A 26,089-nucleotide genomic window follows, 5' to 3' on the forward strand; every position below is an offset into this window, starting at 1 on the left:
CTCAGATGTGAAAGAGAGGGTTCTTTTCAGTCCATACCTCTTATGGAGTTTTATCCTCCAACACTGATGAAGGTGATCTTTTAACCAGGTAACATGCTGTCTCCACCGCTTCTGCCCAGAATTCCTATCCTAACCCAACACCACTGAGCATGCTTCTTGCCCTTTCCATCGATGTCTTGTTCATTCTTTCTGCAACTCCATTTTGCTGAGGTGTATATGGAGTAGTCTTCTGCTGTGCTATATCACACTTCTTACATAAATTTCAAATTCCTTACTGCAAAACTATCCACCGCTATCTGTCCTCAATACCTTTATCTTCTTCTCTGTCTATTTTTCCACCAGAGCCTTGAATTCTTTAAACATGTCAAATACTTCAGATTTCTTCTTAAGGAAACATGTCCATGTATTCCTTGAGAAGTCATCTATAAATGATACATAATATATAGACTTACCCAGTGATGGAACCTTTACAAGTCCAAACACATTATTATGCACAAGCTCTAATATATGTTTCGCCCTCTTACCACCAGAGGGGAAACTCACCTATTTTTGCTTCCCATATACACAATTTTCTCATAAATCAAAATCCAGAGAGCTATTACTCATACCTTCTACCATACCTTTACCATGAAGTATTCAAAGGCCCTTCTCTCCAATATGTCCAAGCCTTTGATGCCACAACATGGTCTTCTCTCCAGAGACCACTAGATTTTCTGCTCCACTTTCAGGAACCACAGAGCTATCGCACCCATGAACAACCATGCTACCTTGCAGCTTGTATAGAGGTCCAATCCGAACTCCCCGCATCAATACTAGTGCTACGTGAACCATCTTGTAGGTATCCTTCTCGAACACTGTTTTTACACCTACATCATCCAACTTGCTTAGAGAAATCAGATTTCTAGCCAATGCAGGAATATGCAGAACACTTGGAAGTGTTCTAACCCTTCCACCTTGCAACTTCAACTTTACTTTTCTGTGACCAATGATTCTAGCCTTCCTATCATCCCCTAAGAAGACATCACCACCATCGTATTTCTCATACTTGCAGAACCACTCTCTATGGGGAGTGAATTGAAAGGATGCCCCTGAGTCAATTAACCATGCCTCGTGATCTACATGTGTACTTGAGGAAGCCAAGTACACATCCCCACCTTCATCTAAGGTGGTTTTCACCTCTGCAGAAGGAGCATCATCAGATCCCTTTCCTTTATCAGGAGCTTTAGATTTACAGTCCGTTGTAGTGCCCTTCCTTTCCACATTTCCAGCACACCACCTTTACAGGTTTTCCTGGAGATTTAGATCTCCCACTTGATGACTTATTTTTGTTTCTATTCTGGGACCGTCCTCGTATATACAAGGCATCACCATTCTGGCTCTCCATATTTTTCCATCTCATCTCCTCCATCAGCAAGGATGAGACTATTTCATCAAACTACAAGGCAATTGCATTGCTACCTATTGCAATAACCAGACCATCCCACGAATCTGGTAGAGAACACAACAAACTGATGCACTTATCTTCATCTGAAATTTTAATACCAACAGATGCTAACTGACTTACCACAGTATTAAATGCATTCAGATGCTCTGTCATTGAGTCTCCATCTTTCATCCTTAGGTTATATAGCTTTTTCCACAGGAACAGTTTATTCACCAGAGGCTTAGATTGGTACAAAGTCCCTAACTTGTCCCACAAAGCCTTCATTGTAGCTTCCCCTGATACATTCAACAATACTGAATCTGAGACACACAATTATATTGTGCTCTTTTTCTTTCGATCCAACTTCTTCCATTCTTCATCGGACACTCTCGTTGGTTTATTACACGAATCTACCGTGATCGACTGATCTTTATACACCAAAGGGTCCTCCATCTTGAGTTTCCACCACTCAAAACTCTGACCATCAAATTTCTCGATCTCTATCTTTCCATTGCTCGCCATCTTCTTTCACCACCAGAATCGATTTCATAGATCTCCCACTAAACAGGGTCTACCACAGGCTTGAGCGGAACCCCTCAGCAACAAAGGCATCCCCTCAAAGCCAAAACAACTCTGATCCTAAATGTAGGTTTTAACCACGTACAAAAATTACTTGCATACGAATTCTAGAACACAGAAAGTAAACAATGCAAAAGCATAACACATAAAACACACATACACAGATATTTTCCCCTAGACTTCAAAACCGAGACTACCAACTTGATTTTTCATTATGTTCCTTTCAATGTTATAATACATATTTATACATGCCAAAGCATCCAATACCATGGACCGAAAACCATTGCATCCAAAACCATGTGCGAAAATCATGCACAAAACCATAGGTAGGTCTGCCCAACCTAACATAGGGTCCAAAACCAAAATTTTCCAGGGCGCTGCCCCGGACCCCATAGAGTAGCGTTATCTACACCCCTCAAACCCCCCATGACTCCCCACACTACACAATTGGTGCAAAAAAGGGGGGGCTCTATACCCCTTCTAACCCCCCAGTTAACTACGTGGGCTAGTCGTGGAAAGAATATAACACAACCCAACATTCTCCCACTTGTTGTTTTCTTTCCATAGGGGACCACAAGAGAGCCTAGTCATCTATCCAACCCTGCAATTCCAAGACACATCCATACACCATACACCACTAACCCCGATAGTGGGGCGTTGGAGCCACTTCTCACTTCTCAAAGTAAATATTATAGACTCCGGCTATATGGGAGGAGCCAAGGTGAAAAGTACTTTGCATGTACAAATGAGGAGTATATATAGCCAAGTGTGAGACCGACTCTTGTGATTGTTTGACTTCCCTCATGATTGTTAAACTTACACAAATCTTTAAGTTCATATGTGTCTCTCTTGGACTTCCATGTGACATTACATTGATTAAACAAGTATGGCCCAAAGTAGTGATGTGGCCAAGGCGACTCATGACACAACTTGACATGACAATGCTAGTATGCACATGTTGGCTATGTTGTTTGTGTCAATATGCGGTGATACTGGGTGAGGAGTGTGCCAATGGTGTACCATAGCTTCACCTCCACATGTCAGAGTGCACAAAGTCTTCAATGGTCTTGGTGTTCGCTTGATGGTTCATGAATGTGCATGTGTCTCCTTCACTTACTACTTGGTATGCTTCGTGTGTTCATCCAACTGTGAGAAAGCCTTCTAGCATGCACTCCTTGTTCATCCCATTCATCGTCGGGTCATGTCTTATCCATGTACATGTTCTTGCAATCACTCATGATGAGACAAAATCAAATCTAGAGATCCCCTAGTATACCATGATGCATTTCCTTTCGTTTTCGGGTGCAAGTGACTGGGAGAGAGGAAAAGGCTCTGAAACAGTGCAAACCACATGTTAGGCCAGGATGCAAGGCTCTGGGGAACTGTTGGGAAAACTGCACAGAGGTTACTGAGAGGATGGGTTGAGAAGTCTAGGAAAACCATGACATATGTGGGATCTGGCTCAGTTGGGAGGCATAACTGCGTAATTTTGTTTGGGAAGGCAGTGTGGGTAGCAAGAGGCACTAGCAGTGAAAATTGTGTAGATTTCTAGATGAGGTTGAGATCGGGCTGCGGGAAAGTGCCGCAGAATTCAAGGTGAATATGCATAACCTGTATATCTGAGCACGCAAGGATCCCGCACAAAAACTGGTGAAGCTCTCGTTCATCACCACAGATGATGCGATCTTCGCAGTAATGGAGTGATGGCCTCCGAAGTGGTGTGCCCTGGACTTGGTAGCAATGGAGAAGATCATAGCGCAGCAATGGAAGAAGGACACCAAGCTACGCATCACACAGCTGGCTGAAAGAACGTGCCAGGAACAAGAAGTGGACATGTAGTTGAAGGCAGCTGAGGTAGCAGTGGTAGCGCAGACGGCAGAGACCACAATTGCGCCGATCAAAAATCCCGAGGAAGGCCAAGAAATTTCCATGGAGCATGACATACAGGGGGAAGACCAGACAAAGGAACGCATGGACCCTGCACCGGAATCGACTCAATTCAAGAGGCTACGTATCCGTGAGTGTTGGAGGGAAATGTTCCCCTAGGGCTTTTTGGGTTGAAACCCTAGCAGACTGAAAGTTGTCTATTCAAAGAAGCACACATTCACACAGCCATTATGCTATTATAAGCAAATTCTAGTGTAAAGGGTACATACCTTAGGTCCTACGTTTGAGAAGGCCCTTAGGGTCCAAACCCTTCTTGGATTTCATAACTAACTACCTTTATTTATAACATGAAGATGGTTTCTTTATAAGGTTTTGTCCACATACTGCTGTGTTCTTTGGAATTGGTTGTTTTGCAGGACAAAAGAGAAGAAGGGAACGTTGTATTAAAAAAATGTTTTAATACATATACTCGGGTTGGATATACACAGACCCATGTATACACGCGTTTAACTCAAGGAAATGTCGCGTATAAGGGATAAAACACTGTTTTTTAAATTTTAGGACCAGGTTTGGAAGGAGGGGTTGCCCTAGGCCATGAGTGCAGCGTCACAAACCATAAGAGTGAGATTTGGAGCTATAACATGGTTGATCTTGCTTAGAAGTTTGTCTTTCAAGGTTCACCGCGTGATGTAGATGTGAAATTCCTAAATATGCAATCTAAAATGATAAGAAATCATTTATGTTCTTTTAGCAATGGAAATCCTAGCTACAAAGGAAAGAAGATGATGATTTTCTTTCAACAAAGAGCATAGAGAACACATTAAATGCACCTTCCTAAACCAAATTTTGCAAGTAGTCAAAATTCAAATGCACATGCATGTATTTGTTTTCTGCTTTCTTAATGTGAAAATGACAAAAGAAAGCTAAGTACAGATCTGAACTATTTTCTTTCAAAGTGACAATACTACAATTTTTCTTTTCAAAAACGAAAGGAAGACTAAGACGACACTTTTTGTTTTCAAATCTAAAACTATTTTCGACACTTGAAATACTAATAATGTCAAAATCAAGTACAATGACAAAAGTACAATCAACTATCTAGAAGAGGAAGAATTTATGACACTCTTCTTTCGATTCAAAATGACAATTATGAGACTTGCACCAAAAACGACAATTCGCTTAGGTTACTTTCGACAAAGGAAGATTGTAAATGATTGACAAATACACAAAAATATTTACAATTCCTAACTGATGAAGGTTGAAATAATGTGAAGGAAGATGGTTTTAGCAAGAAGGTACTGATCATGAACAACAAAACTACTGAATAAAGATGAAAACAAGGAGAAAAACCAAATTTAAGAGAAGAAAAATAGTTCACTCAATCATCACACCTGCAACACAGGGAAACAAGGATGCATCTCACTTACAACACACGGGAGGAGTGATGCATCTAGGTTGCACAGTTACAGGCAGTGCGATGGGCCAGGGAGCAAAACTGAGCTTGGTTTTCGCTCAAAACTTGTAGCTAAGTTCAGTGATTTAGGCTGAGTAATGATGGACAGTAAACACAAAGCATAAGGGTAAGATCTGATGAGGTTTTGAGCTACCATAAGGGCACTTAGGATGCTTTTTAAGTTAGATGTTTAGTTCATAAACCAACCCGGAGTTTGACTGAAGCAGCGTTTATCTACTTCACACTTACATAGCAAAGGCATTTCGAAGGCTAGTTGACTAACTTCACACTCCGTCTGTAGTTTATAAAGAAAACAATAAAGAAACAAAACAAACTATTCAATCCCCAGTGGAGTCACCATTTTGTTTCAGGGAAAACTAGTGTCAATTCGAATTGCTAGTCCCACTAAGATGGGTAGCTATCTTAGATACAAACAATGAAAGTTTTTCAAGAGTTCCTTTAAGTGTGATAGATGGAAGAGAAGAACAGAAGACCAACTTGGATCCTTGCTTTGATCCTAGCTTGATTTCTCCTTTCCTTGATAGAATTTGTTACTCCTCTCCTACTTGTCCCGCTTCAAAGAGTACCTGTAGAGTCAAAGTAACAACAAAATATCAAAGCATATCTATCTATAACATCATAAACAATGCAAAATCAAAAACAAATTGACCATACAATTGCATTCATAAACAATATGATTCACAAATACAAGATCATATGGAGGAAAACTCAAAGAACTTTATTAATAGTAATGTAAGAGAGGATTACAACCCAACTATCTAATCTAGCATCATCCTCCCAGTTGTAGAAGACCTCTTCACCTCATGAACAAGAAAATCACCCAACAATTCAATGTCTCTTCTCACCAAACCAACAACACTTCCTTACAAAATACAAAATTCTAGCCTCTAGATCTCTCAAATGAGGGATGAATTTATAGATGTCTTGCAAGGGTGTGAGTCAGCTTTGGGTTTTTGATTAGTTTCATTTCACTGATAGTTCTTGGTTCCACTTGGAGATTTCATGATCTCTTACTCACCCCTGGGCGAATTTAGAGAGGCAAGTGTCACAGGAGAAGTGTCTAGAAGATTCCATGATCATCCACCTTGCAAATTGTCTCTGCCATTTGTCTATTCTCATTCATCACACCCCAAAGAAGGCCATTTGAGTATGCATCGCACCTGGCCAGTTAGGCAGTCAGTATGCATCACACCTTGCCCATGGAGTAGTCTATATGGTCCAGTTTTGGCCAGTTATGAGTAGTTTTTCAAGTGGAACTTTTGGGAAATGATGTAATCAGTTGACCATGATCCTTTAGGGTGTGAAACAACACTTTTAGGGACTTAAGGAGTCCTTATTTTATGGACATATGAATTTGGGGTTGTAGTGCCCAAATATGTCTATAACAATGATGGAGAGCTAAATGCTGAAAAGTTGGACAATTGGATTAGACAAATTGATGTTTATTGCAGGGTACAGAACATAGACTCAGACAAGAGTAAGATTCAACTAGCAAGCCTATGCCTAGGAGGCACTGCCTTGGTTTGGTGGGAAGGCAGAGCTTAAGCTGACATGAAAATACATGGTAAGACCATCTCTGTCTGGAGTGAATTTGTTTCTGCAATTAAAAAGTAGTTCTATCCATTGGCCTACGTGCAACAAGCCATGATGAGTTGGCAAACTTTTCGACAGTTGAAAGGGAAAAGTGTGCAAGGGTATACTCAAGAATTTAGAAAGAGACCATTGATTCTAGGGATCTCATTAGACTCACCAGAGACTCTTTTGAAGTACATTGGTGGTCTACACATCTACATGAGGCATACCATCCTCATTTTCAATCCCACTAGTATAGATGAGGTATTTGTACAAGCTACTCATCTAGAACCTAGAGGAAAGAATGGAAATCTAGAAGTTGGGGGACCATCCCAACCCACTACAAGCAAGATCAAGGAGCAAAGAAAGCAGAAGTGGAAAGAAAGGAAGGCTAACACTGCACAAAAAATCAAAGCTTCAGGCACTCACTGTAAAAAGGATGGGCATGATGATGAGCATTGTTGGATTCTACATCCAAAGCTGAGACCTATGAAGTCCGAAGGCAAGAAGAAGAAGACTGCTGCAGCTATTCAGAAATATTTGGGGTCAAACTCAGGAGATGAAACAACTATTATAGCCACAAGTATAAAAGGTAAGAATTCTAAAGCATCTAGCAATAATTCTACTCAATCTGTTATTGATGAAGAAAAAGAGAGAAAAATACATGAGATTTTCCATATTCGAGTTATTTCCAAACATCAAAATATTGATACTTTGTTTGATAGCAGCTCACAAGTAAATCTAATTTCTGAAGAAATTTTAAAGAAATTGGGATTAGCAAATACACCTCATAAGAAACCATACCCATTAGGATGGTTGAATGATAAAGCACAACTACAAGTGACTAGACAGTGCAAAATCAAGTTTTCTTTTGGGTCAACATTTGTAGATGAGGTTGAGTTAGACATAATTCCTTTCGATATATGTGGAATTGTTTTAGGAAGTCCTTACTTGTATGATAGGAAGGCTATCTTCTATAGAGCTGAGAACAAGTATCTACTTGTTAAAAATGGAATCGAATACTTTGTAAGAGCTCATAAGCTCAAGAATAATTATACTCTCATAAACTCAGGACAGATGAAAAGAATGAAAAATTCATGCAAACAATTCTTACTAATGGTTGTAAAGGAAAAGAAACCTAATAAAACAAATGTGTTTGAGGGTTGTAATGCTAAACAACAAGCTGATATAGAAAATGTTGTTTCAGAGTATGATGTCTTATTTCAAGAACCTAAAGGTCTGCCACCCAAAAAGGGAATAGTACATGATATTATTTTGTAGCAGGATGTTCCATTTCCTAACATTGGAATGTACAGGTTGTCTACTTTAGAGAATGTTGAAATCAAGAAGCAGGTGCAGGAGTTGCTCGAGAAGGGATTCATCAGACCTAGAACATCACCATGTGGGTCACCAATCATTTTGGTGAGAAAGAAAGATGGCTCGTGGAGAATGTGCATTAATTACCGAGCACTGAATAAGATAACAATAAAAAATCGTTATCCCCTTCCTCGCATAAATGATCTTTTAGACCAATTGAAGGAAGTTGTTTATTTCACCAAGCCAGATTTGCATAGTGGATACCATCAGGTCAAGGTTGCAAAACAAGATGCATGGAAGACTGGTTTCAAAACAAAGTAGGGATTGTATGAGTGGTTGGTTATGCCTTTTGGCTTAACTAATGCTCCTGCTACTTTCATGAGATTAATGAATGATGTACTCAGACCTTTTCTTGATGATTTTGTTATTGTGTATCTGGATGACATTCTGATTTTTAGTAAAACGTGGGAAGAACATTTAAAGCATGTTAAGAAGACACTAGATGTTTTGAAAGGAGAAAAACTTTATGTTAAACTCTCAAAATGTGAATTTGGAAAAACATCTCTAAACTACTTGGGTCATATAGTAAGGGGCTGTGAACTGAAAATAGATCCCTCTAAAGTGGCAGTCATTATAAACTGGCCTAAACCCAAGTCTGCTACAGAAGTGGGAATCTTCTTAGGAGCATCACAGTATTGCAGGAAGTTCATTTCTAACTTTTCCTCAATTGCAGCTCCCTTACATGCTTTAACATGATTGAACAAGGTGTTTCAGTGGGGAGGCAAACATTAGAAAGCCTTCGACACCTTGAAAGAAAAGATTAGTACAACAATTGTACTAGTACTACCTGATCTACAAAGACCATTTGAGATCCAAACTGATGCCAATGACTATGCAATGGGAGCAGTGTTGACACAACAAGGTAAACCCATATGCTATCATTCTGAGACTTTTAATCCTGCAGTGGTTAACTATCCTACATATGATAAAGAATTGTATGCATTAGTTCAGAGTGTGAAAAAGTGGAAGCATTACTTAATGGGAAAAGAGACAGTAATACATACTGATCATCAACAACTTCAATATCTGCACTCCCAAACTAAGTTGCAGCAATCTAGACGTTACAGATGGATGGGTTTTCTACAACAATTTTATTTAGTCATCCGATATAAAAAGGGCATATATAAAAAAGTTGTAGACATGTTATCTAGACCTATTATAAATGCATCTACTATACTTAAGCATAATTATGTACTACATGAAAGCTACATTGAACAATATTCTCAAGATATAGACTTTAAAGATGTATATGCAACTTTGAGTCAAGGAAAAAGAGTAGAGGAATTGGATTATCATGTGAAGGACTAACTCTTATACCATTGTGGGAAACTCTGCATTCCACAAACAGAGAGAGTAAAGATAATTAGGGAAGCATATACTTCTTTAATATCAGGTCACTTTGGGGTAAGTAAAACAGTTGCATAGCTGCAAAGGTTTTGTTATTGGCCGAAAATGAATGAGATAGTTTCTAGATACGTAAGAGGGTGTGCTATGTGTGCTAAAAGCAAGCCTAGCAACATAAAACTAGGCTTGTACACTCCATTTCCAGTTCCTTCTCACCCTTGGGAAAGTGTTTCCATGGATTTCATTGGAGGACTACCTAAATCTAGGAAAGGTCATTATTATATATATGTTGTTTTGGATAGGTTAAGCAAAATGTGTATTTTGATACCTTGTAATAAACAGATTACAACTGAACAGACTGCAAAATTATTCTTTGAACATGTATGGGTTCATTTTGGATTACCCACTTCTATTGTATCTAATTGAGACACCCGATTTGTGGGTAGTTTTTGGTCAAGTCTATGGGAACTGATGGAGACCAAAATGAAGAAGAGAAGAACTTTTCATCCACAAACTGATGGAAAAACATAAGTAGTTAACAGGACAGTGATCCAGTTACTGAGAGGATATTGCAACAAACATCCTAAGCTTTTGGATGAACATTTGTATTATGTGAAGCATGCTTACAACAGAGAAAAACATTCTTCTACACATAGATCTCCTTTTGAAACCTGTTTTGGTTTCACACCAAGGTATCCTTTGGATTTTGTCTTTGGTAAAGATACCATGGTTGATGGACACAGTGATGTGGATAGGGCAACTAGGTTCATTTAACAGATATAGGAGATCCACCAAGCAGTACAAGAACAGCTAGAAAAGAGCTAAGCTAAGTACAAGGCTAGGCATGACAAGCATCAGATGGAGCATAGTTTTCAAGTTGGTGACTAGGTCTGGCTGTATATCGGCAAGGACAGGATGTAAGGTGAAGGAAAAAAGCTAAATCCTATCAGGTATGGACCCCTTAGGATACTTGAGAAGATTGGTGAAAATGCTTTTCACCTTCATCTTATAGAAATTTTGAATAATTTAACACATATTCAATGGAGATTATCCTGATCATGTACTATTGTGGAATACATACACAATACATAAGCTCCTCTACGTTGATCATCACTATAGCAGCATCAATAACAATAAAACATCAAGAGCATTCACACATTAACACAGTATGTAACCCGGGGAAAGCATCTCGCTAAAAACCCCAACTATCTGTATATTAATGTTTGAGACCATGTAACATTACAAAGTACAATGCTTATCACAAGCAATCCAGTACCAGCTCCACCTGTTACACACAATACAACTAAGATCTGATCTCCAAATCTATTCCACTGCTTGCCTGCCTCCACTGCTCAATACCTGCTCAAGAACTGATGAGAATGGCTCACCAAAATCGTATTTCACCTCAAAATAATCACTCACACTTTGTTGGACATGAGAAAAGGCTACAATACTGGGAAAATATGTGAGCAAAATCATTGGCATACTCAATCCCTTGATTGTGCAAGATCTGGTGCACAACTATAGTCACAACTGATAGCAATCTGATTCTCTACCACTTGTCCCTGTTGAACTAAACATGCACTGATATGCAACTGAGTTAACTGATGTATTCTATAGTTGTTTTATGAGTTAATAATTAGTTTAAAAACTCATCATTAGTCTATCTGCAGTTAGACTAACTACAACTAGTTTAACTAAGTCAAACTGAACACAACTCCATCAACTCCACAATCAACTCCACCAAACTCAACTGATTGAGTTCTAACTGAAGTCATGCATGCAAAAACTCAACTGACTCATAAGAAAAGCGTATTTCCTTCTGACAGCTACATGTGCCACCTCTGTAGCTCAAACTGAAGTGCTCCAAGAGAATAAGATCAAGTTTATAGTCCAAATATTATTATGAGACAATAATATTTGACTTTTCTATTTTTGACAACTAGTCTAAAAATAGACTTTCATCACTCACACTGTGATCACTCACACTTTGATAAAAAATAGAAATCCATCTATTTTTCCCAACTTGACCAATCATCCATAAAAAACAACCTGCAATCCATAGACATGATCCATATGTCTAAAAATAGACATAGTCTGAAAATAGACTTGCACCAAAAATAGCCTACGGGCCCACTTAGTGAAGGCGACTCTTTTCACTAAGCTCCATCATCTTGTTGCACTCTCAACAAGCATTTCTTGTTGCACACTTTTCAACAGATCTACCAGCTTACATTCACATCTACTCAGTCATAAATGCAGATTGCTTGAGAATGTTTGAACCCTCAATGATTGAGGATCTTGAAGAGCAAAGTCAATTGCCTTCTATTGATGACCTACTACCTGAAAATCTTAATGAACTGTAGGAAGACACAGTACTAGATAGGAAGGTGAGGACAATGCACAGAAAGAAATGTTGAGTACCTCATAGTTGGGCTCAAAGGTTCAAAGCCAAGCAGTGCAAAGTGGATTGAGATTGGGCAAGTGAGAAAACAATACCCTCACTTAGTCGATGCTTGGAAACAAACTTTTGGTGGTCCAAAAGCTTTTCAGTGGGAAGGCCATGATCTAAATTGGATCCATGAAGAATTATCAAAAGAACAATGGTTGTATCAGGTTGAGACAGACATCAAAGAATTCAAAATAGCGATCAAAAACACCTCTAAACCAGTGGCAATTGGCAGCCAGTGTGGAACGATGAGGACCTTGGTCAAAGCGCACTGACCGAGGCCCATGGAGACTGCACGGGAGGTGAAATTAGCCCCTGGGAGGCCTAGATCGGGAAATGGAGGTGGTTTTTGATGTGCTATTAGTGCTACTTTTGATGTGCGATTAGCGCTTAGCACTAATAGCGCATCGCTGGGCAAAAAACCCTCAAAATGGAGAAGCCCCGAGCGCTTGGTCGCATGGAATAGCCGGGAATCATGGGGAAAAGGCTAAAAGCTAAAAGGCAAGACCCGCTCTGAAACCAGCAGTATTGATCGGGGGCTCCTTGGGCGGTAAGCAGTTTTGGTGAAATCGAAGCAATTCCACTCAGCGATCGATGCATGGCAAGTGGAGGAGAGAGAAAACCGCCACTCATCACATGCTAACGATCGAGCAAGTCAATCACATGAAATGAGCGGATGGAGTTGGATCTAGTGGATCCAGATCAGACAGTTGACATCATGCCCGATAAGAAGACCAGATTTAATGAGGGAATAAGCCATGATTTAGAAAAATTTGAGGTCTGCTTTGATTGCCACGGTGCAGGAAGACTCATTCCATGATGTAACTGAAGAATTGAACCGACGAAGCAGGCTGGCGCAGTTTATAGGAGGAAATGTGGCCACTCCCCGTGAGCCTGATGATGACGCTAAATAGGGAACTACAAGCGCAACTGCAGTAGGCGATCTGATGGAGGTGGAAGAGGAATCAAACTGCCATGGGAATGAATTGCCTTAAATCCATGCATAGGTAACATAGAAAGACACCAGAACCCTAAGAGGATGATGGAATATAAAGAGGAAGACAGAAGATAGTGAAGCAAATACAAGCAGTAAGAAGTCAGAGGGCCAAGCTGACCAAAGGCAGAGTCGAGCACCAGAGAGCTTGAGAGATTCAAGCCATCCCTGAGAGGATCTGTCAGACCAGAGAGGTCAAAAAGCTGGTAGGAAAAGAGTCTATGCACTCTAGTGGCTTGGGGAATCCAAGAACCACCCTACCAAGCAAAGTTGTTTCCGGAGTCTCATATTAAGCTCTTGCATTGTAATTCTCTACTTCAGATACAATAAAATAAGGCCACCATTGAGAGTTGGACCAGAGATGTAGCCCTGGAGGATAGGGTGAACTCCTTATTAATTTCTTGTGTTCTTGTATTTGCTTGCTGTATTTCTCTGTTGTCTTTCCATTTCAAGTGTCTGTGTATTTGTAATTTGATCGATCCGTTGCCCAAATAACATAGACACACACCAGCACAAGAGTCTGTAATACCTTTATTCAATAAATATTTAACTGAGGTCACTCATAGGGTGATTATCAGATCATTATGAGTTATTATTTAATGATGATCTATGAGCACATATTATGGTTGAATGTGTTATTTTATGAATTTTTTTCATGGATACATTATGGGTAAATGTTGGTTATATGCATGGTGTATTTCTCATCATTTGATGTGCTCTTGTTATGGTTTTATTCTATGGGTTGACAGGCTCTTAGTTTCTTTGTATGAATGAATGAGATAATAAGTGTTTGTTATAGATATATTGAGAGGCTAGTAAGCCTTCTTGATGACCATCTAATGAAACTAATGAAATAATGAACTATTATGCATTCATGACCAAAAGTTACTATTTTCACAAGTCTTTGTATAAATGACTATGATGTGTTATGCAAGATTGAGCAATAATAAGACTTGGAAATAGAGTATGAAGACTCATAGAGGCTGTTGAGAAAGTTCTGGAAAGTTCTGGGTAGATTTTGGAAATTGGCCTGTATGCTTGCCTAAAAATCTGGAACAAATTCTTTGGCCACAATCTTGAAACTGAGAAATTTTGGTTGTAGCCACATTGAGGTTAAGTTGTTCATTCAGTTGGAGCCTTACAACAATATTGACGGGCCTTTGTGTGTACAAATGGGTTGTAAATTAGATCAAGGAGTGGTATAAACTCAAGGAAAAGGTTACTAATGGAATCAAGTTGTTAAATATGTGATAAGGTGGTCCTTAGTGTTGTGGTAAGAGTTGGAAAAGTTTGGAAAGTTAGGCCCCATTTCCATAACTGAATCTTTGAAGTTGGATCATAAACAGTAACTCTCAGCTCATGTTTACTATAGTGAGATTGTAAAAGTGGGTAAATGTGGGGTGGGATGTTACAACTTCCAAAGAAACTAGGCTAGGTGATGAGGCAGGCCCTTCTAACACAACTCACATATCAGATACCATGAATGAAGAGAACCAATAGGAAGTGCCTACTCAAGATAGTGTTATCAAGTGAAAGAGGAATATTTTTCATTATACTAAAGAATAGAAGAGAATAAAATTTAAAGCAGATCCAAAGACCAAAGGTGAAATTGCAGTGGAGAGAAAATAAAGGAGGAGATGAAGAAGAAAAATGAAGAAGAGACTAGAAGGAAAAAATAGGAAGAAGCCTTGCAAAAGCAAAGGGAAGAATAATAAAGGAAAAAGTTGTTAGAATAAGAAAAAAGTAGGAAGAAAGAGGAATAGGATTTGTAGGCCTAGCAAGCGGATGATGAATAGGAGGATGATGATTAAGAGGAAAATATTATGGCAATTATAGAACAAACAAGATATCGACCCTTGCCTCCTCTTACTAGTCACCATCTCCCATTTAGTGAAATATGAAAATTTCCTCCCCCAGATGATATGGTCATGGATTTCAAACTTTAACTTTGATAAAATAAAGATCATAATCATTAGAGAAATTTTGAGTTCTAAAATGGGTCTCATAAGCAATATTATAAAATAATAGTGGAAAAAATAAAATAATATTATATTGCATCATCAAATTTTAAAGGGAAAAAATAAAAAACTACATTTTCAAATCTTATTTTCTAGTTATCTCCCTACCAGTTTACTCAAATTTCGAGTGGGAGCACTCATTGGATGCAAAATTTAATTCCTCATCCAAGAAGTACTGATGTTGCATACTTTTGATGGACTCTGCTATTTTATCATGTATTTCTCATTTTTCGTGTAACAAGGTCAATCGAAAGTATGCAAAGTGGTTACTCCTTAGATGAGGAATTAAATTTTTCATCCAATGAGGGCTCTCGCTCGAAATTTGAGTAAAACCGTAGGGAGATAAGTTGAAAATACGAGTTGAAAAAATATTTTTTTTTTTTTTATATTTTTACCTTTTTACTCCAAAAATGGTGAATCATCCCCCATGATTGGCATCATCATCTTAAATCATATTCATTCTTATAAAGTTGTTTTGGTTGTACATTTTTGTTTTGAGGCCCATTTTAGACCTCATTTTCTCTAATGAGTGCGGGAGAGAAGAAGGTATTTTCTAAGTGACTCTCATCACCCTGTTTCCATCATTATAGAAAGGATGGTTGTGCCAAATACTAGAAATAATTGAAGATAAGTTGCAGTTGTGGAAGACACTAAGGAGAAAATTGATTAAGATAAAATGAAACATTGGTAAAGGGATTGGCTTCAGAAAGGCAACATGATGATCATCTCATGTCCATGAATCAGAGGTTGCCTTCCACTAGCACTAGTAGAATGGAATTCAAGCCAATAATACTTGAGGAGATCAACGCTTTGGAAGAAACTATGAAACAACTATATGATGAGATGTTCAATCTTCATGAAGTAGTGGTGCTCTTACATAAATTTTAGAAATGGTCATAAAAGACAGTGAAGGTCGTAAGTAGAACTAACATAACCCTAGATGTGATCCAAGACTAGGGTGCCAAATATTAGAATACACCTACGTTGTTGGTCGAAAAGAGAAGACATGAGGTTGAAGTAGATAGGGAAGAAATCAAGGTCCTTTTACAGAGATACGAGCAAATCCATACTTCTATTACCAACACCATAATAGCATATTCATGACTGTATAATGGATTGGATTTTGTGGTCAGGATGCACATGATTCCTTATGTTGGAGCATTTATTGAAGTAAATAGGAGGAGCATTATCAAGCAAGACATAGAATATTTATTGAATAACATCAAATAGGAGAGCACTCAGGATAGGCTCTAGGTGACCAAAGAATCTATTATATAGTATATGACTAAGCCAAAAAAGAAAGCCATGAAGCTAATGATGTTTCAGAGAAAAAATCAAACATATTCCAAGGCCATATATCGAAATGCACTAGATGTAAAAATAGATAAAATCCAGATGTACCAGTGAATATTGAGCACATAACATTAGTCTATAAGGCTTGGCGCCAATATCTTACTACAAAGTTACATGTTACCTTCACCGAGTTACAGTTTCCATAATTTTATACATGATGTATTATTTTATCTTATGTCTAATAGCCACATTTTGTTTTATTGTAATTCTCTATTTTGAAAATAATAATAAAATGTGAAATGTGTAAAGTGTGAGTTCTAGAATCGCATAGGGAATATAAAGAGTCATTTGGTAGCTCAAAGGACAAATGAAAGCTCAAGAGTTAAAAGGGGAGGTGAAAGGTCACCTCACTTCTTGTTGAAATATGGCAACAAGAATATTCCAATTTAATTTTTCCTTGAATTAAATTGTGAATTAAAATCGAATTTACTCTTAACAGCTACTTGGAAATAATTAATTAATTTATTTTAAATTAATTAGTTGGAGAAATTCAAGTTAGAAGTCTTTCTGGATTCATTCAAGAGTTATCCCTTAAATTAAGGAGATAAGATTGAGTTATATTTGAGTTGTAATTAGTTAACTCAGTTTACTGAGTTAACTCCAGTTAAATTAGTTCCAAATTGTTTGAGGAACTAATAGTGAGTTAACAATCAGTTGATGCATTAATGCACTCAACTAGTGCTACTCCAGTTAACTGAAGATTCCTCATCAGAAACTCATGCATGTCTATTCTAAGAAAGACCCAGTTGAGATTAATGTTCAAGGAAAATGTAATATTAGCTTCATTTGTTTTCTCATGGAGAAAACTCATGCATGCAGTCAAGGATTCATCCTTAAGGATTGCGTAGTTTTGAAGGCTTGGTTTCCCACTTGGTAATAGACTAATCATCCACAAGGAACATCGTAAGGAAATAGGAGCTTGGAGGGTAGAGAGGAAGGCTGAAGAGAAGCCAAGATTGCATCTGAGCATCTGTGAGGATTGTACTGAGACCTAGCTAGCTATGAGAACTAAGGCTTTGTATAATTCCTATGTATTTCCACCATGTATGATAATATAATAGTGTGGGATTTTTATCTGATACTTTCTCTAAAGTATTTTCACGTGTATTGTGCCATTGATTCTTCTTCTTCTGGTTATATTGACCAGCTCGATCTTTAAGCTTCCACAAATTGATAGTAGAAGCAGGTTATAGTATTCTTCTTTGATTTATATTGCATTATCGGGTTAACTTATCATAGATTTTCTACATGGTATCAGAGTAGTGAATAGTATACTGAGAAGAGAATTCAAAGTTTGGAGTTCAGGGTTGCAAGTGAAAATCGAATTCATATCATACTTCAAGATTGGCCAATGGAATTCTGTGGCTTGAAACTCGAGTATGCCTTGGAAGGTAGCTCGAATTACATAGCATGGAAAGATAGAATGGAGGCTATATTAGACGAAAATGGCTTGAAGGAATTCATTAATCGAGAAATTCTAAAGCCAGCTTCAACTAAAGCACAAGAGTTGGCTGAGTGGAAGAAGTGTGTGGCGAAGGCGAGACATATCATCCTTAAGGGAGTTCGAGACCATTTGTCTCAAGTCTTCATGGAAGGATAATCCATTTTCAATGTGGAAGACATTGAAGGACCTCTACCAGAATAGTAGTGACCAGAGGAAATTGGCGCTCAAGGTTAAGCTTCGAAGAATCAAGATGGAGAAGGGCAATACTATTTCCACATATCTAAAAAAGCTCACCACATGTAGAGATGAGCTTGGCAGTGTGGGAATAATTACTTTTGATGATGATATGGTGAGCCTCACTCTCCTTAGCCTTCCAAAGAGTTGGAATAGCTACCAAGACTTTGTGAATGGAAGGGAGAAACTGTCGGATTGGGAACGACTGTGGTTGGATCTTATGCAGGAGGAGATCAAGAGGAGCACATGAGATGGTTCTTCATCCAAGAATGATGATGAGGAAAATATGGCCTTAGCAAGTAAGGCAAGGAAAGGGAAGGGGAAGGCTTCCCATTTCAAATCGAATTCTTCTCATGGAGGGAAGAAGGGTGACATGTCTAAAGTAAGATGCTTTAATTGTCACAATATGGAACATTATGCGACTAATTGCCCATCGAAGAAGTCCAAGAAGGGATCCTTGGAAGGATCGGAAGGTGAAGCATTAGCCTCTTAGTTTGAAATGGACTTTACCCTCATCACATGCATGGTGTCATCAATGATGGGTTGTGTCTGGTATCTTGACAGTGGAGCCTCATTCCACATGACTAGTGATAAAAATTTATCTAGTGCCTTGGAGGAGAAAGACCTCAATATGTGCATAGAGATGGGTGACGATGGAAGGTATAGTGTTTCAGGAGTGGGCACAGTTTCTTTTTAGAGGGAGCATGGAGCTCCTCTCACCTTGAGAGATGTTGGAGGATAAAGGCTACGATGTTGTATTTAGTAAAGGAAAGGTATTCCTAAGACTCATAGCCACAGGTAAAACCAGGAGGATAGGGATTCAGGTGAAGAATCTATATAAACTAGAGGTAGATGATTGTGCAGCATTGAGTACGAAAGCAGAATTGCTGCAAAGCCAAGAAATTGGTGAGTTGTGGCATAGGTGGTTGGGCCATTTTCATCATGGGGATTTGAAGATAATACAACAGATATCTACAGGACTTCCCAAAGGTAAAATTGAGCAAGTTGACACATGCAAAGGTTGTAACCTGGGAAAGTACACCAAGTCTTCCTTTCATGATCGAGACAATCGAGCAGAGGCTATCTTAGAGTGAGTTCATACTGATTTGTGTGGACCATTCTTGATGTAATCCACAGTGAAGCAAAGGTATTATGTGATTTTCATTGATGACTATTCTCGTAAATGCTGGATTTATTTCATGCATAAGAAGGACCAAACTTTCACAATGTTTTGTGAGTTCAAAGCTTTGGTCGAGAAAGATTCAGGGATGAAGATCAAGGCCTTGAGAAGAGAAAATGGTGGAGAATATGTATCTCAAGAGTTTAAGGACTTCTGTGCAGCAGAAGGAATTAAATGAGAGTTGACGAAACCTCATAACCCACAACAGAATGGGGTGGCCGAGAGGATGAACAAAACTATTGTAGGGGCAGCACGGGTGATGTTGCATGACCAATGCCTACCACTTTTGGGATGAGGCATGCAAAACAATAGCCTATTTGTAGAATAGAAGCCCACATCACATACTTGGGATGAAGACACTGGAGGAAGATTTCTCCGGTAAGGGACTAGATATGGGTCACTTCAGGATCTTTGGCTCATCAGTATATTTCCATGTGACAAAGGATGCACGGAATAATATTGAGCCGAAAACAGAGTTGGGGATATTGGTGGGGTACATTGATACACCTCCAAAATATAGGGTGTAATTGCCTACCATTCGGAGGACAGCAGTATGCAAAGATCTCAAGTTTGATGAGGAGAAGGCCATGTGAGTTTCCCTTGAGAGGGAGCTCCAACTACAGGCTGTGGAGGAACTGTTGGTTCTTAAGGAGGAGGAACCTCAGACTGATGCGGAGCAGCCGCATGTAGATGTTCCAGGAATGGAAACATCCACTCAAGCAGAGTCTTCCAGAGTTGGACAGAAGTGCATAAGAGAAGCTGATAGATTGTTGGAGAGTGCGAGAGATAATGTGGGAGCACCATCTCCTCAATGCAGACAGAGGAGGTCACCTGAGAGGTACACTAGATACATGGCTCTTGATGGGGAATGTGTTGATACTGAGCCATATTCCTTTGAGGAAGCAGTGCAGCAGCCGATTTGGATTGATGCTATGGTGGAGGAGTATGACTCCATAGTTCGTAACAGTGTTTTGGGACGTGGTTCTGAGACTAGAGAACAAGTCAGTTGTGAGTTCCTGTTGGCTTTACAGGGTAAAGCAAACTTCTGATGGTAGTGTGGAGAAGAATAAGGCAAGATTTATTTCTTGTGGCTTTTCACATGTCAAGGGGATTGAATATGATGAGACTTTTTCTCCTGTTGCAAGGTACTCATCTATCATATCTATGTTGGCACTATCAACACAGATGGGTTGGGAGATCCATCAAATGGATGTGAAGAATACATTCCTCAATGGCTAGATTTAGGAAGAGGTCTAAATAGAGTAGCTGGAAGGTTTTGAGACCTTTGATCATGAGTCGCATGTGTGCCGACTCAAGAAAGCATTGTACGGGCTGAAGCAAGCACCTCGTTCTTTATACACCAGGATAGACAACTACTTCACCGGGTTGGGCTTCACAAAGAGTGAAGCGGATGTGAACCTGTACCGCATCATGGTAGAAGGTAAGCTATTGATCATGTTTTGCAAGGAGGGAATTGCAAGAGAATTTGAGATGAAAGACATGGGTCTCATGCATTACTTCGTTGGCATGGAAGTGTGGTAGAAGGATGGGGAGTTGTTTGTGTTTTCGGGCAAGTATGCCAACAAGATACTTAGGAGATTCCACATGGAGAAGTGCAAGACCATGCAGACTCCTCTAGCAGGTAACTAGAGGAAGGAGGTTGCTACTTCAAGAGAAGTTGTAGAGACTACTGTGTATAGGCAGCTTGTGGGTTCACTAATGTACTTAATGAACACACGAACATATTTTTGCTATGCAGTGAACTAACTAAGTCAAGCGATGGTTCAACCTACCAAGATGTTTTGGAAGGAGTAAAAGCATGTATTAAGATACCTCAGAGGCACATCTCAGTATGGATTATGGTACATACGGACAGAGGGAGTGAAGTTATAGGGCTTCACTGATGCAGATTGGGCAGGGAGTCCATTAGATCAGAAGAGAACATTAGGAGGGATTTTCCACCTTGGGCCAGCGGCAATTTCTTAGTACAGTAGGAAATAGAGGTCGGTTGCACTCAGCTCGGCAGAGGCAGAATACATGGATGCAATTCAAGCATCATGTGAGGCCATCTAGATGTGGAAAATCTTAGTTGGTTTGTTTGATCAGAGGATGGATCCAATTGTGATCTACTTTGATCATTAGAGTTGTATCAAACTCTCTGAGAATCCAGTAATTCATGATAGGTCCAAGCACATCGTCCTTCGGTATCATCATCTCAGAGATTGTGTAGCGAGGAGGATCATGTTTCTGTAGTATATTTCAATAGAGGAGCAAGATGCTAACATTTTGACAAAGGCATTGTCAAAGTGTAAATTCGAGTTCCATAGAGATAGGATCGGGGTGGCAGATAATCCCTTTCTTGTTGAGAGGGAGTGTTGAAATATGGAAACAATAATATTCCAATTTAATTTGTCCTTGAATTAAAATGTCAATTAAAATCAAATTTAGTTTTGACAGCTACTTGGAAATAATTAATTAATTTATTTTAAATTAATTAGTTGGAGAAATTCAAGTTATAAGTCTTTCTGAAGTCATGCGAGAGTTATCCTTTAAATTAAGGAGATAAGATTGAGTAATAGTTGAGTTTTAATTAGTTAACTCAGTTTACTGAGTTAAGTCCAGTTAAATTGTCCCTCTTATGACTTTAACCTCTTTTGCACAAGTTTGAAAAAGTTTTGTTACTAGTTTGAACATCTTTATCCGACATAGAATACCTTGTCGGTCTTTTGTTTGGTAAATTCAGTGTTTCATTGATATAAATGAACTTCTATTTTCATGTTTGCATCTGCTTGAAGAGCTCATAGTCTCAAAAAAAAATTCATTGAAGATTGTATGCGAAAAGTTTGTTTCATTGCTTCATGAGTAAATATGGAATTCTATCTTGTTGCATCATTATGATTTGCATCTCTTAAAAAACTAGAATTGCATCGGCATTTGAAAAAGGAAGAGAAATTTTTTCATTTCGAAAGGACTGATGGATAAGTGCTTGTCAGGAAATTAGGAATTGGAATGCATTTTTCATTAGTTTATTTTTTGAAAAAATGAAATAGTGAAAGATCATTTCGTTTTCAGTTGCTTGATTATTTGCATTTGATTGAGTAGTTTCTACCCTCTCTACTGTAAGCATTTCAACAAATTGAAAGGGTCTTGTTCCATTTAGTTGCATTTTAGGTTTTTCGAGTAGCATCACTAAGACCTAAAAAGTTAAACTTAACTCAAGATAAACTCTAAAATGAATTCAATTAACCTAAGGTGCATTTGACATTAACGATCATATCTAGAAGACCTAGGCTAGAGACGTGTTCCGTTGTCTGTAAACCTAGCAGCTATCGTTATCTTCAGCATTAGATAGTGCTAGCATGGATTTGTGCTCCTCATACCGTAGAGTATATAATTGGAGACCCCAATAGGCTGCAATCCTTTTATCCTTGGGAAGCCGATTCAGCCACTTGCGAGCGTGATATACCGAACACATCATTCGGGGAGATTACCTACTCATACTTCTTGGTTCACCAAGTGGTATTCTGCAGTTCACTGTTGCCTGGTAATCATATTTACCTAGATCATCTAGAGTAGTCATTTTATATTTTTGACTCATTAAACTTAAAATATCATTCGAGAACTTGTCCTTTCGAGCTTGTTTCCAATTGAAAGTGATAGAGTCATCTTTGTTTCTTTCTCAACTCTTTAAAAATTAATGAACATCAGTATTTTATGCATCTTAATAATTTATTTCCCACGATCCAAAACATCCTGTTAGTCTTTTTGACCAAATCATCAGTTCCCTTAAAAGGACATTTTAAAGCCTTGAAGTTACTTGCTCTGTCAACTAAGACAAAGTCATCGTGGCTGAACCATCTGGTTCACCCAATTCCTCTTCCTCTCCTCTGTCTTAAAGATTTTCTGAGGAGTTGTTTCCTAAGTTATCAGAGTCACTTGAGGACGTTGAACTCTCAATTATTTTGAGTGTTCAACCATTGTCATTTCCTCCTCCACCTACTTTCGATTCAGGGTCATCTACTGATCTTGGCCCAAAATCTCCGGATAATCCCGTTCGAACTTTAGAGAACTCGATGACCACTGACGGTTAGCTTGGACTGGTCATCTATCCTTTGAACCCTCTATTTGACGTTGTTGAGATATCACCACAGTGTCCTTACAGTCTGTAGGACCAACCAGGTGTTCCTTTGGAACTATCCCCTAGTACATGTTTAGCCATTCAACGTTGTTTGTTTTCAGACATGGAACCTGAAGGCAATGCCCTAGTCACTTCTTCAGATGAGTCCAAAGTTTCTACTCCACACACTGTTGAGGGGAAAGAATTGCAGTTAAAGTTCCCTCTCAAGGGTTTCCCTAATTTAGAAGGTATTCCCACCAGTTTTCCACCCGGCTATGTGCCTTTGGGACACTTAGTTTTAGGCACACCTAGTGCCTCATCACTCTGCCATGATTCTATTTGGGCATCAAGCGTTAGACCTATGTCAGGTTCTTTTGTCATGAACATGACTTCCCAACCAGTTGTTACGTTAGTCTCGATGCAACCCACTGTCCTAAACACTCTTGTATCATCGATCCCAGTTATGCATCAGTCTCAACCGACAGTTTCAAAGATTGTCTCTGTCAATTCTTATATCATGTTAGTCAGTGGCTAGATTGTGCCACCGCCTGGAAGGAAAAACCTGAATGTCTCTATGATGTCATGTGCCACTAATATGAGTAGCTCACAAGCTCACATGCTTGGTATAAACCAACCCTCTTTTGGTATTATTTACAACCTTGCTAACCCTACTAGATCAAGCAATGTCCAATACCAACAGGTTCAGAATCCTGGTGGTCTGTCTAGATCGAGCAATGTTCAGTATCAGTAGCCCTATGGGGATCAAGTCCAATACCAAAATCCTTACATTCCATATGGTTCTAAAGGATTGGTTAATCAACCTTACACCCTCCAACATGGGCAGTACATCCAACTTGGTTACAGCCAGATTTAGTTTGGTAATTTCCTAGGCACTGTTCAAGTACCCTTACAATAGAAAGGACAACTTTTTCACAAACCAGGGAAGCCTTTGTTACCGCAAGGGAAACCTTTTTTGAAACAAGGGATTTCCATGCAAAAGCAAGGACAGATTATCCTGCAGCAAGGTCACCTGCAACAACTGCAAGGTCAGTCCTTTCAATAGTTGCAGCAGGCCTCACAACAGTAGATGCCATATGCTCTGCATACCTCTCAACCCATATCCTCGCAAGGCCAACCTCTACAGCCCCATGGACAGATTTTGAAACCGCAAAGTCAGCCCCTACAGCAGTGAAACCAACCTGCACAACAACAACCCTTTTATACATATCAATAAGGTCAACCCTTGCAGGGACAGGGTCAAGGTCTAATCCTGCAACAACAGGTGCAGAATCCTCTTGTCCAGGGTCAACATGTTCAGAATCCTGTCGGCCAAGGACACCATATACAAAAACCCTATTTCCAAGGGCAACAAGTGTATCAACCTTATGTCCAAGGACTGCAGGTCAAGAACCATATTTTTCAGGGACAATAGGCCCAATAGCCCTATGTTCTAGGACAACAGGTCCCATGCCCACATGTCCAAGGTCAAGAGGCTCAGCAACCTGTGGATGGACAGTTTCAAGGTATTCAAGGTTTGAATCCTCCCTTTGGTTAAGGTATTCTGCATGGGTGCAGCTTCAGATGCCATATGGCCAAAATCCCCCATTGTGGGGTCAAAATTCTTACTAGAAGGGATGGGCTCCTCCTTATGGGCCTGCTTATCGATCTCCCATGCCTTTTAACACTCAATTACCTTTCTTGGCTACACTTGAGTTGTCGGATATATCACGTCTTATGAATGATTAGATTCTTCATTCGTCGTATTGGCCTTTGGTGTTGTCCAAGATACCAACTAATTACCCAAAGTTCAATGGAAAAGCTAAAGAAGATCCTTAGGCCCATGTGATGACATATCACCTCTGGTGCTCGTCGAATGTTATAGATCTAACCCAAAAATATTATAGATCTGATATGAAAATATAAGACAATGCAAATAAACCCAGAAATAATATGAAATGATTCTTTATTGATCAAACCCTTAAGGTAGGGCAACACCATACATTCACTCCTTAAGGAAGGAGAACACTCCACAAGCCATATGCCTGTTCATACAATAATCCTTGACTATCCTCTCCATGTGGAGTCTCTAGCCTCTATATAGGCCTCATACATACAATACCATGGATCATTACCATGGTTCCCTCATACCATCAAACTGATGCCATGGGCCCATTACATTATTATTAACTACTTGTGGTCCCTTACATGATATGGGTTAGCCACATTATTTATTACTATGGCCCATCCCATTATTACATTATTACCTTGGGTACCTCCCTTGGTACCCCATATTATCCCCCCTAGATATATAACACTCCACCCCCCTTAGCATGTTTCGTCCCCGAAACATGGGAAAAACACAAATAATAAGATCTACTCAAAAGAGTAGTCCACTGGTACCATGCACATGCATCTAGCCATCCAAGAGAAAGGTGAACCCTTGATCTCGCTGGTGCCTCGCTCGCTTGAGATGGAAGTTGACCATGGCAACTTTTCTGTGTTGATGTGTAGAAGGTGGATCTTCGCTCCTCGATATCCGTCATACGGGGGTTGTTGTCCTTGTGGCTAATTGGTTGCCATCTTGTTGGTTGTTTTCTTGCGGGGTGATGTGGGTGATGATATGTTGAAGGTTTAACCCACGGTG

The sequence above is a fragment of the Pinus tabuliformis genome, chromosome 9, assembly GCF_031772625.1.
Source record: "Pinus tabuliformis cultivar Carrire ecotype Pingquan chromosome 9, CPIR1, whole genome shotgun sequence".
Classification (NCBI taxonomy): domain Eukaryota; kingdom Viridiplantae; phylum Streptophyta; class Pinopsida; order Pinales; family Pinaceae; genus Pinus; species Pinus tabuliformis.